The 20007-nt window shown below is 36.1% G+C and overlaps 1 pseudogene across 1 annotated transcript; it reads right to left on the bottom strand.

The window, feature by feature from the left end:
• Window positions 1-9383: 9383 nt before the first annotated feature.
• Window positions 9384-11192, bottom strand: LOC306641105 (casein kinase I-like; annotated as a pseudogene). Its single transcript has one exon. The product of its transcript is annotated as a casein kinase I-like (transcript).
• Window positions 11193-20007: the final 8815 nt, after the last annotated feature.

Below are 20007 nucleotides of genomic sequence, written 5' to 3' on the forward strand. Positions count from 1 at the left end.
TATTTCAATAGATGCAGAAAAAGCATTTGATAAAATACAGCACTCCTTCATGCTCAAAACACTAGAAAAAATAGGGATAGTGGGAACATTCCTTAACATTGTAAAGGCCATTTATGCTAAGCCCATGGCTAATATCATTCTAAATGATGAAAAACTGAAAGCATTCCCCCTAAAAACTGGAACAAGGCAGGGATGCCCTCTTTCACCACTTCTATTCAACATCGTTCTTGAGACTCTAGCCAGAGCAATTAGACAAAACAAAGAAATTAAAGGGATACGAATTGGAAAAGAAGAACTCAAACTATCCTTGTTGGCTGATGACATGATTATATATTTAGAGGAACCTGGAAATTCCACCAGAAAACTCTTAGGACTCATAAGTGAATTCAGTAAAGTAGCAGGTTACAAGATCAATGCGCATAAATCCAATGCACTTTTATACAAAAGTGATGAATCTTCAGAAAGAGAAATTAGTAAAACTACCCGATACACAATAGCCTTGAAAAAAATAAAATACTTGGGAATCAATCTCACAAAAGAGGTGAAAGACCTCTACAATGAGAACCACAGAACACTAAAGAAAGAAATTAAAGAACACCTTAGAAGATGGAAAGATCTTCCATGTTCTTGGATAGGAAGAATTAATATTGTCAAAATGGCCATAGTACCAAAAGTGCTATACAGAATCAATGCAATTCCAATTAAAATCCCAATGATGTACCTTACAGAAGTAGAGCAAGCAATTATGAAATTCATCTGGAAGAATAAGAAACCCAGAATAGCTAAAGCAATCCTCAGTAGAAAGAGCGAAGCAGGGGGTATCACAATACCAGATCTTCAACTCTATTACAAAGCAATAGTAACAAAAACGGCACGGTATTGGTACCAAAATAGACAGGTAGATCAATGGTACAGAATAGAGGACACGGATACAAACCCAAATAAATACAATTTTCTCATACTAGACAAAGGGGCTAAAAATATGCAATGGAGAAAAGATAGCCTCTTCAACAAATGGTGCTGGGAAAACTGGAAAACCATATGCAACAGAATGAAATTAAACCCCTATCTCTCACCCTGCACAAAACTCAACTCACAATGGATCAAGGAACTTGGAATCAGACCAGAGACCCTGCATCTTATAGAAGAAAAAGTAGGTCCAAATCTTCAACTTGGTGGCTTAGGAGCAGACTTCCTTATCAGGACTCCCATAGCACAAGAAATAAAAGTGAGAATCAACAACTGGGATAGATTCAAACTAAAAAGCTTTCTCTCAGCAAAGGTAACTATCAGTAATGTGAGGAGAGAGCCTACAGAGTGGGAGAATATCTTTGCCACTCATACTTCAGATAGAGCACTAATATCCCGAATCTATAAAGAACTCAAAAAACTCTACACCAAGAATACAAATAATCCAATCAACAAATGGGCTAAGGAAATGAACAGACACTTCACAGAAGAAGATGTACAAGCAATCAACAGATATATGAGAAAATGTTCAACATCTCTAGTAATAAAAGAAATGCAAATCAAAACTACCCTAAGATTTCATCTCACCGCAATTAGAATGGCGATTATCAAGAACATAAGCAACAATAGGTGTTGGCGAGGATGTGGGGAAAAAGGTACACTCATACATTGCTGGTGGGGTTGCAAACTAGTGCAGCCACTCTGGAAAGCAGTGTGGAGATTCCTCAGAAAGCTTGGAATGGAACCACCATTTGACCCAGCTATCCCACTCCTTGGCCTATAGCCAAAGGACTTAAAATCAGCATACTACAGAGATACAGCCACATCAATGTTCATAGCTGCTCAATTCACTGTAGCCAGATTGTGGAACCAACCCAGATGCCCTTCAGTTGATGAATGGATAAAGAAACTGTGGCATATATATACAATGGAATATTACTCCGCCATGAGGAATGACAAAATTATGGCATTTGCAGGCAAATGGATGAAATTGGAGGATATCATGCTAAGTGAGATAAGCCAATCTCAAAAAACTAAAGGACGAATGATCTCACTGATAAGCGGATGAGGACATATGGGGGTGGTAGGAGGGGTTAGTGTTAAGGTTAGGGTTAGGTTTAGGGTTAGGGATAAGGAGGGTGGTAAGAATGGAGGAAGAAAGGAATGTATAGAGGGACAAGAGGAATGGGAGGGGAGGGGGAAGGGAAAAAAATAACAGAATGCATCAAACAACATTGCCCTATGTAAATTTATGATTTTTAATTAAAATTTAAAAAATCAGTTGTGAGTCTCTGGTTTAAATTGTAAAGTTTTATTATCTGATGATTATGCAGGCTTTGCCATTTAATGTCCCTTGCTTCAGTAATGCACTTCTGAAAATGATCAGAAGCTAATAGTATTTTATTTGTTTTTCAAAAATATGTCAGAAAAGTTTACATCTTTTCTTGGACTCAGAATCATTGTCCAGAAATAGCAATAATTTTTAATTTGAAGCTAAGTGTTTATTAAATTTTGAAGGTGATTATAAACCAACGTAGAATCATAGGATGCTTGGTACCCTTATAGGAAATATTACCTTAAGAAATTTCCTTGTAAATTATTGTAGAGAGCTTTTCGTATATGCGAACTTTGAGACACATAATATCAAAGGCATATTGAAGTCAGGCATATTAAAGTCAGAATTTCTATGCATCTCATAAAATATATACAACTGATATTTGAGTGAATGGCAATAACATTGATGATTTTGACAATGGCCACTAAAAGAAGTATAACTTCCCCTATGTCTAATTTATTTTTGCAAATTTGGAAAGCCTTTTTTCATCTATTTTTTCCCCATTCTCTATGTCCTAAATGTTGATCTGCTGCTAAAAATAAGTATTTTATCTTCAAACCTCCCAATATATTACTATGGAAATACAAACATAACATCAAATTGTTTCTTGTGATGATGTATTAGGGAAAGAAAATAATGCCATCAAGAAAATGGCAGCTTCTCACAGCTTTGCAAGGTGGCATGTGATTTTTTACTTACTGTGCACTGAATGTCCTGAAACCCAGGCTGTATCTCCTGAAATATGTTTAGAGATGTGGCTTTACATTGAAGGGTAGAGCTACACATATTCCCTCTGAAATGAAGATTGAGTGTGTAGTCAGTTTGAAGACAGACAATGTAAAATATCTGTTGGCTTTAGTGATAGTTTTATGTCAAGAACTCAGCAACTTGACATTCTCCTTCTGCTCCACAGAAAAAGACAGACAAGTGGAGAGCACATTGCATGTCCCCAGTTCACATCACAGCTGGGCTTCATTAGTCACAAGTGAGGAAATATCAAATGAAAGCTCATATCCCATTTGACATTTACCCACTTGGTTCCCTTCATTAGGTCTAAGCACCTGCTCTGCAGTTTTTAGACAGATGATTTATTCTCACCTGGCTGCTATTATTCACACACACTTTTACTTATTGTTCCAGGGTGTTTGTTAACCTTTGGCACTAAGTACCATTATGAAGATGAATTGTTAAAGGACAGTGGACATTTATTTTTTAAAAATATTAACTCATGTAAATGAAGTTAAAATGTGGAATTTAAATTTAAAATGTGAATTTTAAATTGATTCCGCATAACCCAAATACTATCAAATGTACATTTATCCCATTTATTCTAAAGCAAATACTTGATGTCAACAAAATCCTCATGCCTTGAAAAATGAGCATGTTCCTGTATTACTGTGGAAATTGAGGTAGGACATTTGATTGGGCTAGTCAATTCCTTTAATATCAAAATTGTTCTAGTGACTGAAGGAAGTTAGAAATTTAAATAGTCCAGGCCAGTGGAGCTACAGGTCAGCAAGAGGAAGGGCAATCACTGATGACATACAGCAGAGAGTAACAAGGCAGAGGTTGGAACATCAGGTGCAAAGGGAGACAGAGTCAGAGTTCAGGATGCATAGAAAGATACTTCCTGCAAAGGGGAGGGATGCATTTTAATTTGGGGAGCAGATTAAAGTTTAGTTTAAAGGAAGATTTATTAAAGGAATTTTGAATAAAGAAAAAAAAGTGGTACTACTGCTACTGAAGGATTGTTATTCTGGCACTGACATTTAGGGATACTTGGAGAGTGGGCAGGATATAGGTTTAGGCTGAGGTTTGGAAAACACCTACATAATAATTATCTTGAGTATTTGTTAAAAATTTGAATTTGTAAGTTTCACTCCATAAACTAGTATTTGTATGGGGGCTTTATCATGAAGTAAGCAATTTTACCAAGAGCTCTTGGTGATTCTTAAATCTTGAGACTCATTGAAGTATAATTGTTCTTAGTTTTATTAGGATCCCCAAGGGAGCATATAAAAAAATTCCTGATGCATGGCTTCACTACTCACAGCAACTAAATCAATATGTCTGAGCTTTGATATTTGTTTGTTTCTAATGCTCCCTTCTGATTAGAATGTTCAGTTGATTTTGAAATGCACTGAACCAGAAATTTCTTACTGAACTATCCATGATGGCATGATAATTTGCTTGGAGGGATGATAACAGAACTGGAAGAGGAAGGGGAACAAACAAACATTTTGAAAATATTGACCAAAGCAAAGTCATCTTCAGTCCATGGAACATTGTTATTTGATATATCATCTGGCATTTTTTTAACTTTCTCAAAACTAATGTTGCATTTTGAAATTAAAATGACTTGCCTTTTCATGACAAAAATATCCATGTGTTCTTAATCATATTTAGTTTTGTTCTTAATTTACTCTTGCTCACTGTCAGGCATCTATCATCTGCCATTTGCCTGCCTCTCGCCTGTCCATCGCCTGCCTTACCCCTATCCATCACCCAACGCTCGAGGCTCGAGGTTCACCTCCTAATCGTCCCACAGCTGCCAGCAGACTAACCGCAGACCGCCAGTGGAGAACCAGCTGCCTGCTGCTGCCTGGAAGTTCACTGTTACAGTACCTGCAGGTTTGATTACACGTGGCAACGCCATTTTGAGACAAGAGCCTGGCCCTGTAGGACCCCTGGCCGGTCTGACTGAGTTCCATCTCCAGGATCCCTCAGCCCAACCGATCACTCCCTGCCTCTGGGGCCCTCACATCAACTGACCGCGCCCTGCCGCCAGGACCCCCAGACCAACTGACAGCGCCCTATCACCAGGAACCCAGACCAACTGATTGCACCCGGCCTCCTGGATCCCACAACCACACCAAACACACCCGACCTCCAGGACCACTACTGGACCAACTGCATCCTGTTTCCAGGACCTCCAGCTGACCACATCCACCCCTGAGCTGCAGCTCCCCATTTACCAACATATTTGGAAGCCAGAGCAGCCATCTTGGATAATACTGGAAGCCATAGCTCCGATCTTTGGGTGGGGCAAATCCCATCCTGAGACGCCTGCTGGAGGCTTGAAGCTCATTGTCAGCCATATTCTTCATCCCTCTGCATCCTCTTTGTCCTCCATCAGAAACTGCAGACATTATTGTAAACCTGTTTGTTTTACCGAAGATAACATTTGACCTCATTTTGTTTATTATGGCAATTTTGTTATTGTCCCCATAGGGGCTATTTTGTCTAGGATTGCATAGTGTCTGATTTGGGCACTGCTAATATTGATCTCCCCTTAAAGAAAGGGTTTTGGAAACTTATAGGGCCACTATAAGCCTATAGGGGGAAATCTGCAATACCCCAGATCCGCAGCACTAGAGGAGAAGATACATGAACAACATGAAAAAACAAGGGAAGAAAATGATCCAAACGAATCTAGATTCTATAGTAATAGAATCCAATGACAGTATGTTAGAAGAAATGTCAGAAAAGGACTTCAGATTATACATGATTAAGATGATTTGCAAAGCAAAGGATGAGATAAGAGAGCAAATGCAGGCAATGAATGATAATACCAATAAGCTGAAAGAGCCCCTGCAGGAAGGAAAAGATCATTTCAACAAAGAGATAGAGATTCTCAAAAAAAACCAAACGGAAATCCTTAATTTACTCTTGCTGTTATTTAATGCCGATTTCAGCCCCTGAACTACAGTGTGACCTTGAGAATGAAATTTGTACCTGGGAAAAAGAGACAGAGGATGACTTTGAGTGGACCAGGAACCAGGGTCCAACTTCAACACTTAATACAGGGCCCATGAAGAATAATACTTTGGGCACAGTGAAAGGACACTATCTTTTTGTAGAATCTTCAGAGCCACAGGTTTTCCAAAATAAGGCTGTTTACTGAGCCCCATCTTTAATGTCACTGACACAGAGGTCTGTACCTTACCCTTATATTACCACATGTTTGGAAAGCACATTCATAGACTGGCTATCTACCAGTGAATCTGGAGTAACTCAAGGGAACAGATACTGTGGCAGATATTTGAGAATCAATACAACAGATGGATAAGAAACACCTCAACATTTCCAGCCAGCAGCCTTTTCAGGTATGGATACTAGGTTTCGTAAAGCATATTTGAATGTGTATTTGAGTCAGAATGTCTAAGTAATGTGAAACATCACTGTAGTCCTGAGATGAAAGCTAGTGGAATTTGGTCAAAGTTATTTTGACATGCACTTATCATTTCAATAAGGGTGTACCAAAGCTCTTTAAGTTGCCTCTTCCTTGAGTACCCCAATAATGCATGATTATAGCCTCTAAAGATGAACACAAGGCATGAAATAGCTGCAGTTGCCTTCCATTTTAAGTACTTGATCTACTGAAATGAAAAATCCATGGGAAAGAAATGAGTTTGACACAATCTCTGAGATTCTGCTAAAAGCACATACTTGTAAATCTATTATTTTGAATACTTTGACATTTTAACTATTTATATGTAAGCAACTGAAATCCAGGCAGAGTGCATATGTGATTTTCAGAGTTTTGTAAAGGATGTGTGTATGTGTGTTTGTGTGTGTATGGGACACATGTGAGATATATTTGAATATTTTAGCAATTCCCCAAAGTGGAAAAATTAGAGATCCTTTTTGCTATTTTTGGAGAAAGAAGCCCAGAGAGGTTGTTTATCCTTGGCCAAACAGCTTGTGAACAGGAGAACTGGAACTAACACTGGAACCCACTGTTTCTAAATAATTATCTTTCCTTGCATTCCCAATATATCATATGACTTTTGCGTGCAGGTGTTGAATAGATGTTATTTATCCCTTTAACAGGTACATTTATGCATATCATACAGGGAAAAAAAACTTCTTTCTTATCCCTGGATACAATTCTTTTTTGTTTGCACATATTAAAATTCTTTCGGTTACCCAAATTTAAAGCACTGACTCTATGTAAAGGACTTAGTCTAATTAACAGTTTTGTAACCAAAAACTTAGATCCAGATTTCCTTTTGAGAATTTCTAATATGCATAAATACACTTTTTACATGATTTAATCATGAATTAGGAAAGGTGATCTGTCTAGGGAGATATATATGAGAATTAATCTACATATGTAGAGTGGTATCTTTCTGATTAGCCCCAGTACATGTAAGATGCATGTCATTGTGTGAAATAAAATGGAAGAGGTTTTTCTTCAACTTTGATTTAATAATGGCTTATCCACTTCAAATTAAGTCTTACTCTCTAATCAGGTCACTTGTAATTTGGACCATACTAGTATTTAGGGGATCAACTCTTCTTATGATATTTACTCAAGAATTGGTTTCCAGAAGAAAAGCAAATTTACAGTGAAGTAGTTTCATAGCCAGATAAACAAGCAACTAACAAAGGAATCCTGTGGTCATGAATAGAAACATAAAAATTGAGTCTGAAACCCACCAGGGATTGCACAAAGAATGCCCTGTTGACGCTCTCCAAGAGTTCCTCTAGTCTTTTATTTTAAATAAAATTCAGGCCTGAAATGATGAAATTAGAGACTCTGCATGCTGTGTGACTGAATCATTCAAAGTAGTAAAAAGGTGTCCAATTTATGCAACAAGAGTTTTTTCCTCCATTAAGAAATGGATATTCTTTGTTTCCGTTCTACTGAGAAAGAGCAGTGGTAATAACCAACACTAATTAACTGTAGTATTGTTAGAGAATTTACCTAGCATTATGCCCAGCATTCAATGTTTACTTTAAAGAAAAATCCAAAGACTTTTCAGGATCACTCATTTAAAATAAGATAAATATGATAGGACTAGATGGTAGATGCTGTGTATAAGAATTGTTTTACTTTTGAATATCAGTTGAAATAATTCATCAAAACTCTTGTATTTGGCATGGTTATTAAAGGCTTAGCAAATCAGAATATATGAAGCTTCATTACAAACTTCTAACTAATTTTTACTTTGAGATTTATTGAAGTGCAGATGATATATAATAAACCACCTATTAAAAGTTTTGAAACCATCAAGATGGTTATATACTTTCATTATTTTTATTGGATTAGTTCTAGGAAAATGCAAATCAAAGATAATGGAAATAAGCTCCATCTTCCAAAAGTTTCTAATGCCCCTTATAATCCTTCCCTCTGGCCCCTCAATAACCACTGACCAGCTTTCTGCCACTATACATTAATTTATACATTCTAAACATTTTTTTTCAGACAAAAGTACTTTTAATTTATCCTGACATGCTATAATTGAATAAATTACACTAAAGAATTATCATCAGTAAGTTTCCTTTCTCTTGGGTCAGAGAAAAATAGCACACAAATAAGACTGAAAGTGCACAGACACACAAGTAACCGATAGAAGCAGGTGGGGGCTAGAGATGTCAACAAGCACTTGAACTTCACATAGTCTGACTCTGTTCCAAGGTTTAGAGTCAAACATTTATAGCCATTTCAAAGTATTTTGAATAAAAACATCTTGTAGTCAAACCCTTTTACACTTTGATTCTGACTCAAAATCAGTCTAGCTGTTTGTGGCAGCAAGAGTTACAATGCCAAGTTCTGGCAGCTGCAGTACTAGGTATTGTGCCTGCAAGTCATTAAAAACACAAAAAGTGAAAAAATGCCTTTCCCTTCAGATCAAAATGGAGGAAAATTAAATTTAAAAAAGTGAGAATTTATAACACTAAATCTTAATAGACTTGCAAAGGAATATCATGTAACAAATGGCTTAGTCTATCAAAAACTAGGGGAGATTTTTATTTCATAGTGAGTCAGCAAGGCTTTTTGTTTAAAAAAAAAAACTCATTTCCTTACAGAAACTATTTTTAGTTTTTAATGAACTTTTAAACATAAAAGCTCCCATTCCAAAATAAAAACAAAATCCCAGATCATATAGATGTTTACAGTGATTACATTTATCTAAGCAACAAACATACATGGTCAGTTTTAAGATGTTAACCAAATTTCTGTGACAAATATGCTTTTTTTTATACCAAGAATATTATAGTTAATGAAGAGTCCTAAGGATAATCTAGTATCACTACGTTTTTCTTAAGTGTCCAATTTAGATGCTGTTATTTCTAGCACAGTACGCAGGCAGAGTCTTTCATGTGCTGAAACACTGGAATCTTTGGTTGCTACCATATCAGCTGGCTTGCAGACAAGAAGCCAACCATTTAAAGAATGTTTTAAGTGAACAACTTGCAAACCACAGGGGTAGAAAAACTCGAAGAATGCACAATTGTGAGTATTTACAACCATTGCAACTGTGGCTGAAGATTGTTCATGCTGTTCTTCTGAAATGAGATCTCAAAGCAGTATAGTTCAAAATGAAAAGTTTTAACGAAAAAATTGCATAAGCACAATTTCTCCACCAATTTGGGTGTCAACCATTTAGTTAACTTTTCCACTTGAAAAAAATGCAATAGAAAACTGGACACCATGTTTCACTATCTCAGTTAATATTCACAATTACATCAGCTACAACTCATGATACAGCATCAACAATGCTTCCCAGAGCCAGTTTATACTGAAATTAAGTTCTTTACACCAAGTAAATGGTTGTCCATAACCACTGGCTAGTGCACACATGAACTAAAATTTCTAGATTTGGGGAGAAACAAATGGTGCTCCAATCATCTGCTCTCCTTCGTCTGTTCTTCAATTCATGCTTAGAAACCTTTCACAGTTACTCTTGGTTTTGTCAATTTGCTTTCCTGTGGGGGGTTGGGCCTGCTGACCCTGCCCACTGGAAGAGGCTGCCTGCTGTGCTGCTTTTTGCTTTAACATTGTCCAATCAAATGTGTAGTCATATTGATGGTTCAGGGTCCTGAAAAGGATGCAGAATAGCTGCCTCAGATAGTGTAATCCAGGGCTTCCTCAAAGCACAGCCCACCACAATAGTTTAAGTACATAGAAAATTCTGCAGGAAACCCCTTACATAAAACTTCAACAGGAGTGGACGTCTTCTTTTCACTAATCTTTTCATATTTTGTTTCTTTGTTGCATCCTTCAGTCCTTGCCACGGCAGGCTGGTTCTATTAAAATACATCAAAACATATCCTGATTCCAAGATGATTCCATGTCATCTCTGTGACTTTGCTTAATACCAAGATGTGCATTGATGCCAGCATACTGGGCAGTGCCAGTGAGGTTCTTATCTTCTCTGTGTAGTATGTATTGACTTGTCCTGTTGTCTCTGTACTTTTTGGCCAAACCAAAATCAATAAGGAATAACTTATTACAGTGCCGCCCAATACCCATTAGGAAGTTATCTGGCTTCATGTCTCTGTGTATAAAATTATTCGTGTGCACATACTCAATTTTACTGATCATGTGGTCAGGTAACATAAGGACAGCTTTCATTGTGAACCTTCTTGAACAGAAGTTGAAGAGGTCTTCGAGGCTGGATCCCCGACGATCCATGAGCACGTTGTAGTCTTTTTTCTGACATACCAATGTACATGGGGGATGCCAACCCCACCTTGGAGAATCTTGTAGAGTTTGCTCTCCTACAGCAACTGGGGGTGACTGACCTTCTGAGATTTGATCTTCACCGACACTTCCTCGCCATTGGCCATGTTAATCCCCAGGTAAATGTCCCTGAAGGAGCAAGACCCGATCTTCCCTATTTCCCTCCTACAATGAATTCGGCCTTGGAGCTGCTGCTGTTCGCCATCCTGAGGGATGAAGATGGAGGCTGCAGCACGGCCATGACGCCTCTCAGGGGAGGACGGAGGCCCCGGGGGCTCGTCCACCCGGCAAGGCTGCGGAGGAAGGCGGTAGGAAGGGGACAGCGGAGGCCTTTCCCAGTGCAGAGGGTCCAGAACCCGCCAAGGGAAACCCCATCACCGATGCTGGGTCAGGTTTCTTTTAGCCAGGCCGCAATTCGTGAGTGGTTCTCGCGGTTACTGAGGCCAGGCCGCCTGTTTCTGGGAGGCCATCGCTGCCTGGCTTTCACAGCGACATCGGGGGCTGGAAAAGGGGCGCTGTGAGGTAGGAGGGCGCTGCCACCACTGCCGCCGGCTCCGGCCCTGGCACCCCTGTCACTCTGCCGCTGCCATCTTGTTACTCCCTCTAAAATTTTATTTAAAGGAAATTGCACAGTATGTACTCTTTTTTGGTGTGATTTATTTCATTTGGCTCAGGTTTTCTGAGATTTATTGGTGCGGCTGTAGGTAGGAGTCATTCATTTGGATAAAGCACAGTTTATCCATTCACATATCGATTGATATCTAGACTATTTCTACTTATGGATTATTTTGAATAAATCCACTATGAGTAATTGTATATTCATCTTTATATGAACAGCTACTGTTTTTTCCCTTGTCTGACTAACAGGACTATAGTGGCTGGGTCATATGGTAGAAGTGAGTGGAACTTTCAAGGGACTCCTGTCCTGATTCTCAGAGTTTCCCAGTTTTCATTCCTGTCAGCAGTGTGTCAGGGTTCAGTTCTTCCACCACCAAGCCAATGCATATTATTATCAGTCTTCTTAATTTTAGCTATTTTGAAGTGGATAATTGCATCTCAGTGTGGACTGCAGTTCCCTAGCATGGATTATGTTGAACACATTTTCATGTGCTTATATGCGTAACAAATGTCTACTTTGAAATGTCTGTTCAAGCTTTTCACCCGTTTTACAAAAGTTTTTTTTTTTTTTCCTAATTATTGAGTATTGACATTAAAAAAAAATATATTCTCTATGGAAATCCTTTATCCAATATGTGAGAGGCAAATATTTTCTCCCAGTCTTCAGCTTTATTTCCCTAGTACTTCATGTAGTGTCTGGGATTTAGAAGTTGAGTGACTGTTTAAATGTTTGCATTCATATTTTATAATTAGAAAGTCATGATTATTATACTTGATTTTGATTATTTTAACTTACGTTAACAATAGTTTTTAGTGATTTGAAACCATTTGGTGGATTTTGTTAGATAATGTAAACAATGACTGCTTAAAGGCAGAGGCTTTAGTCACTATGAATTTTTATTTCCCTTTCAACAGCAGGAAAATTTATGAACTTCCTCTGTTTGGATTATTAGTATTTACATTTTATGTGAAATAAAACTGAGTTTCACCTAAAATTTACTTGTCTATTATAACATTGAAGTCAATGTCATTTTAGATTTTTATTACAGTAGTCAAATTTTGGTTAGACCTTGAATATTTAAGACTATACTTTCTTCCATTCTTGTGAATAAGCTACTGTGCTCATATATATTTTAAAAATCTTCTTTGGACATATGAAGATTGTTGTACTTTTAGTTTTTAGTTCTAAAGAGCTTCAAAATTCCTGTTCCACCAGCTTTTATAATTGATCTGAGCAAATGACATTACTATTTATGTGGTTAATTTCACAGGACATAGGAGTTTTTATTACCATCATTAATTGATACAAAACTCAGACTGTTTTCCGAGTGGAAGCTCAGACTTAGAAAATATAAGGGAAAAAATAACAGAATGAATCAAACAACATTGCTCTATGTAAATTTATGATTACACAAATGGTATGCCTTTACGCCATGTACAAACAGAGAGGCAACATGTATCCCATTTGTTTACAATAAAAAAAAAAAAAAAGAAAAAAAAAAAAGAAAATATATGGGCAGAAAGAGATCATTTGATCTAAATTGTTCACTGTATTGCTAAGAAATGTATTAATGTCTTAACAAGTATATAGGATAAAGACTAGACTTCAGATTTCCTGGATCTCCATTTCAGTGATAATGACACTAATATCTTTGGTCCATATTACCCACATAATTAAACAGAATTGCATATTGAAAAAATGTTACAATGTTATCTTGAATACTTTGATCTTCAAATGCAATATGTAAACTTTCAAACATTAATAATTCCAGTGATTCATAATAAATCATTTATTTTAGTAAGGTCACCAGTTAGTAATATAATATTTTGACTATTCCAAATGCTTCCCTGACAATCTGAAAAAATATGTGCCACAGAGAATGACTGGCTTATTCCAAAAGATAATTTTAGAACCATGAATCAGGTGAAATTGTACATTTTTTTTCATATTTTCTTCAAGTATATTTTACAGGACTTTTTAAAAAAATATTATGATATATATTCTAAAATATTATGATATAACTTTATGACAGAGAATAATGGCCTTTAGACATCTAAAGATCCCAGTGCTTTTTGGAGTATGTTTGGTTGTTGCAGGATGGGTCATTTGACTAATTATAGCGTGCAGTACTGATACTAATGATACATATACCATGCTGAATGATTAAACTGAACATTTATCTAAAGACATAGACTGGCAGATTGGATTAAAAAGAAAGACCTAACAATATGTTGCCTTCAAGAGACTCATCTCATAAACAAAATACCCACAGACTAAAGGTGAAAAGATGGGAAAAAAAATACCATGCACATGGACTCAGTAAAAATGCAGGGATAACCATCCTCATATCAGATAAAGCAGACTTAAAGCCAAAACTAATTTGAAGGAATACAGAAGGACATTTCATACTGCTTAAGGGAAGCATAAATCAGCAAGACATAACAATCATAAATATTTATGCTCCCCAAATGGCTCAGTCATTTATGTCAAACAAATCCTTCTCAAATCCAGGAACCAAATAAACCACAACACAATAATACTTTAACACAACTTTAACACAACTCTCTCACCACTGAACAGATCTTCTGAACAAAAATTGAACAAAGAATCCATAGATCTCAATAATACAATTGATAATTTAGACTTAATAGACATATATTGAATATTTCATCCTCAATGAGCAAATACACTTTATTCTTAGCAGCACATGGATTCTTCTCTAAAATAGAGAAGTAATATGTTTTGCCACAAACCTACTCTTACTAAATACAAAATGGTAGAGATTCTACCTTGTATTCTATCAGATCATAATGGAATGAAATTAGAAATCAATGACAAAATAAAAAACAGAAACTACTCCAACAAATGGAGATTAAATAGTACACTATTGAATGATGCATGGATAACAGAAGACATCGGGGAGAAAATAAAAAAAGAAATTCTAAGAGGTAAATGAGAACAAAGATACAACATATCAAAATCTCTGGGACACTATGAAAGCAGTACTAAGAGGAAAATTCATTGCATGAAGTGCATTCAATAAAAGAAGAAAAAGTCAACAAATAAATGACCTAACATTACAGCTCAAACCCCTAGAAAAAGAACAGATCAACACCAAAAGTAGTAGAAGACAGGAAATAGTTAAAATCAGAACTGAAATCAATGAAATTGAAACAAAAGAAACAATTGAAAAATTTGTCAAAATAAAAAATTGGTTCTTTGAAAAAATAAACAAAATTGATAAACCCTTAGCCACACTGACAAAGAGGAGAAAGAAAACTCAAATTACTAAAACGCAAGATGAAAAAGGAAATATCATGACAGAGACTAATGAAATACAAAACATAATTAGATGGTATTTTGAAAATCTGTACTCCAACAAAATAGAAAATCTCGATACAAACGGGTTTCTAAAGCCATATGATCCACCCAACTGAATCATGAGGACATACACAATTTAAATAGATCAATTTCAAGCAAAGAAATACAAGAAGTCATCAAAAGCCTACCTACAAAAAAAAGTCCAGGACCAGATGGATTCTTAGCCAGTTTCTACAAGACCTTCAAATAAGAGCTCATTCCAATACTCTTCAAAGTATTCCATGAAAGAGAAGAGGAGGGGACCCTTCCAAACTCATTCTATGAAGCTAATATCACCCCAACACTAAAACCAGAAAAATACATGTGGAGGAAAGAAAATTTCAGACCAATATTCTTAATGAACATAGATGCAAAAATTCTTAACAAAATTTTACCAAATCACATACAAAAACATATTAAAAAGATAGTGCACCATGATCAAGTGAGTTTCATCCCAGAGATGCAAGGTTGGTTCAACATTGAGAAATCTATAAATGTAACTCACCACATCAATAGAGATAAAGTTAAGAATCACGGGATTATTTCAATACATGTAGAAAAAGCATCCGATAAATTACAGCACCCCTTTATGCTCAAAACACTAGAAAAATAGGGATAGTAGGAACCTTCCTCAACATTGTAAAAGCAATATATGCTAAGCCCATGGCCAATATCATTCTAAATGGAGAAAAAGTGAAAGCATTCCCCCTTAAAATTGGAACAAGGCAGGAATGCCCTCTTTTACCACTTCTATTCAAAATCATTCTTGAAACTCTAGCCAGAGCAATTAGACCAAAGAAATTAAAGGGATATGAATAAGAAAAGAAGAATACAAATTATCTCTAATTGCCAATGACATGATTGTATATTTAGAGGAGCCAAAAATATTCCACCAGTAAACCTCTAGAACTCATAAATGAATTCAGTAAAGTAGCAGGATATAAAATCAATGCTCATGAATCTAATGCATTTTTATTCATAAAAGATGAATCCTCTGAAAGAGAAATTAGGAAAACCACCCCATTCACAAGACCCTCAAAAAAAAAAAAAAAAGTGGGAATCAATATAACAAAAGAGGTGAAACATTAGAGTTCTCTGCAATGAGAACTACAGGACAATAAGAAAAGTAATTAAAGAACACCTTAGAAGATGGAAAGTTCTCCCATGCTCTTTGATAGGCATGATTAATAATGTCCAAATGACCATACTACCAAAAGTGTTATACAAATTCAATGCAATTCCAATTAAAATACCAATGACATACCTCATAGGAATAGAGCAAGAAATCACAAAATTCATTTGCAAAAATAAGAGACCCAGAATAGCTAAAGCAACCCTTGGCAGGAAGAGTGAAGCAGGGGGCTCACAATATGAGAACTTCAACTATACTACAGAGCAATAGTAACCAAAATAGCATGACATTGGCATCAAAATAGACAGGTAGATCAATGGTATAGAGACAAACCCACATAAATACAGTTTTCTCGCACTAGACAATAGTGCCAAAATCATACAATGGAGAAAATAAACAAATGGTTAAAAAAAATTGTGAGAAAAAAATGATGCTGGGAAAACTGGAAATCCATATGCAGCAAAATGAAACCAAACCCCGAGCTCTCATCCTACACAAAACTCAACTCAAAATGGATCAAGGACCTTGGGGTCAGACCAGAGACCCTGCACCTTATAGAAGAAAAAGTAGGTTCAAATCTTCATGTCAGCTTAGGACCATACTTAACATGATACCCAAAGCACAAGAAATAAAAGCAGGAATCAATAATTGGGATAGATTCAAACTAAAAAGCTTTCTCTCAGCAAAGGAATCTATCAACAATGTGAAGAGAGTGCCTACAGAGTGGGAGAAAATCTTTGCCACACATACTTCAGATAGAGCACTAATCTCCAGAATCTATAAGAACTCAAAATCTTCCCACCAAGAATAGAAATAACCCAATCAATAAATGGGCTAAGGAAATGAGCAGACACTTCACAGAAGATCTACAGGCAATCAACAGATATATGAAAAAATGTTCAACATCTCTAGTAATAAGAGAAATGCAAATCAAAACTACCCTAATATTCCATCTCACCCAATTAGAATGTTATTATCAAGAATACAAGCAACAATAGGTGTTGGCAAGGATGTGGGGGAAAAGGTACACTCATACATTGCTGGTGGAGTTGCAAATTAGCGTAGCCATCTGGAAAGCAGTGTGGGGATTCTTTAGAAAACTTGGAATGGAACCATCATTTGACCCAGTTATCCCACTCCTTGACCTATACCCAAAGGACTTAAAATCAGCATACTACAGTGATGCCTCCTCATCAATGTTCATAACTGCTCAATTTTCAATAGCTAGATTGTGGAACCAACCTAGAGGCCCTTCAATTGATGAATGGATAAAGATAATGTGTTATATATACACAATGGAATACTACTCATCCATAAAGAATAAAATTATGGCATTTGCAGGTAAATTAATGTAGTTGGAGAATATTCTGCTAAGTGAGATAAACCAATCCCCCAAAACCAAAGGTTCAATTATCTCTCTGGTACATAGATGATAATATATAATGGGGGTGGGTGGGAGGGAGACAAGAATGAAGGAAGGATGAATTTTATAGATAAAAAAGAGAGGTGGGGAAGGGATGGGAGGAAGGGAAAATAACAGAATGAGACAAACTTCATTACCCTATGTACATGTATGATTACACAAATGGTGCAACTCTACCTCCTGTAGAGGTACAACCAGAGAAACAACAGTTGTACCCATTTGTGTACAATGAATCAAACTAAATTAATTAATTAATTTAAAAAAGAAGAGAGGAGAGAAGAAAGTATTATTTAAATTATTGTGAATGAAATGTTTTAAATTGCCAATTGGTTGGTGAAAATTTAAGAAAAATACTAAGTGCAAACATGAATGTTTTATTTCTAGTGTTTTTGGCACTTCTTATCCATGGCCTACTTTGAAACTTGATGTATTCATCTCCCTTCACTCTCTCCCTTGTCACTGGTGTCATATACACCTGTCAATTTGGGTCACTTCTGCTGATGGATACTGCCAAATTCTTTTGCCCATCTCCCTGGCTACATTGGGAAAATGGAGTGAGAAATGCAGAAGTGACCTTTGTGATGACCATGTCTGAGTTTGCTGATTTTACCAGGAGTCAGGAGGCTATCCAACTATGGGAAAACATTGAATCCCAACTGCAGGCTTATTTGCCATTTAGGAGTTGGCATGTATTTTCTGGATATGCAAAAGTTGCCCAACTAGACTCCACTCTGCATGGAGATATTTAAATATAGTTCTGTGAAATATGATATGAAGACAGTTGCCTTAGATCATCAGGACTCAAATAATTTGTTAAAAACTAAATGTTTAAATTCCACACCAGATATGAATCTTCATATGCAGACACTGTAGTTAGACATAAAAAAAGCAGGAGTTTATTGCTCTCTGGTGCCTTCTTCACTTTCTGGGGATAACCTCTGAAATATCTCTTGACTATGTTTGTCTCTGCTGATCCATTCTTGTTTTAATTGTGTGAAACATTTTAGACTTGCTTCTTTCTGCAGATTTTTGCTCTAAAGTGCTATAATATATTGAACCAAATAGTTTTGCTTGCTTATATTGATAACATATGATTTTGGCTTTTATCTTCAATGGAAAACTGATGAGTCACATAGCATTCACTAAGAAAATGGTATTGGGCCTCTTTGTAATTATTTGTCAGATGATTGCTGTATCTTGATTTATGCCCTCAAGCTTTTTCTCATTCAGCAGAAAATAGTGTGTCTATGCTCTGAGGACAGCCTCCTTCCAGAATTCTTTATGGAACATATCTATACACTATAGATTAGGAATAAAATGCATTCTTCTTTGTTAAAGTGTTGGATTGGTGATTTGGTTCATATTCAAATTTTAAAATTAAAATTTTTAGCAAAAATATTTATTTAAAGATAAAAGTATTAGCAATTATTATTCTAGTGCCTCCCAGGATTCCCAGATCTAAAAAGAACCTTAATAACCTGATTATAAAAATTGTCTGTCCTATATCAGGACCTTCACTTGGAACCAATATAGGGACAATTTTCTAAAACTGTTTTCATTGTCAACTTTTGCAAAACTGAAATCTGCTTGTAATCTTTTGAAAACTAGGTTACGTAGCTCAATGCTAAAAGCACTCCTATATTCGATTCTCAGTATAAAAAAAGGAAAAAGAAAAGAAAAAGAAAACTAGGTTTCATAGAATTGAATTCATGGTACTCTCTTCTAAACAATATTTGGAACCCTAAAATATATTCCAGCTTGCTTTATTATGTCCTCAGTAGTGTTAAAAAGACAATATTTCATTTCTATGAAATATCAAACTTGTAAATTTAAATTTAAATTTGCTCGGCCTACTTTGTACTTGCATTCAAGATGTACTTTACATTTTATGGTATAAACTCTTTGCCATCCAGAGGGAAAAACAATAATAATAATAAAAGAAATGGTAATGGTAATGTTACTGTGAAATTGTTGAGGATGTTTAGTGTTCCCTGAACTAGTCTCTAGGAGTGGTGAGAGTAGAGAAGAAAGTTGAAGAAAGTTTTAAGAGAATGGAAAAAAAGTAGAACCTAGTCTGCAAGTTTGAATAACTCTAAACTTCTTATCTATTGGGAAAACTGTGCTGTACCTATAAGCTTCTGTTTATGCTGAATATCTGACAAAATACTTTTCCCTCCCTATTATATGTTAGTTATCTGTACAGGAATTCCATTTCCATACTGGTATGGTTTAAGCATCCCCTGCAAGACTCAAGTTGAAATTCTATGCCATGATGATATTAAAGTCAGAACCTTTAAGGGGAAGAACCTCATTAAGAAGTGATGGGGTCCCTAGGGCTGTAGAGTTCCACACTTACAAAGGGATTAATTTCTTTTTGAAGGAGTGGCAAGTTATATTGGGAGTGACTTTGTGTAAAAGCACTTGCACATAGGATAGTACACAAAGCTACTCATGATTACCCAACCAATGTAATTCTACATTATGTTTGACTAGAAGAACGAGAGGTTATACTCCATTTATGTATAATATATCAAAATACATTCCACCATCATGTATAGCTAATTAGAACAAATAAAGGAAAGCACTTGCACATTCATGTGTACTTTCTTTCACAAGCACTCACACACTTGTACTCTCACTCTGCAGAGGATCTTGTCATGTCAAAATGCAGCAGGAAGCAAGGTTACTGCAGATG

Source organism: Sciurus vulgaris, assembly GCF_902686455.1.
Source record: "Sciurus vulgaris genome assembly, chromosome: 12".
Lineage (NCBI taxonomy): Eukaryota > Metazoa > Chordata > Mammalia > Rodentia > Sciuridae > Sciurus > Sciurus vulgaris.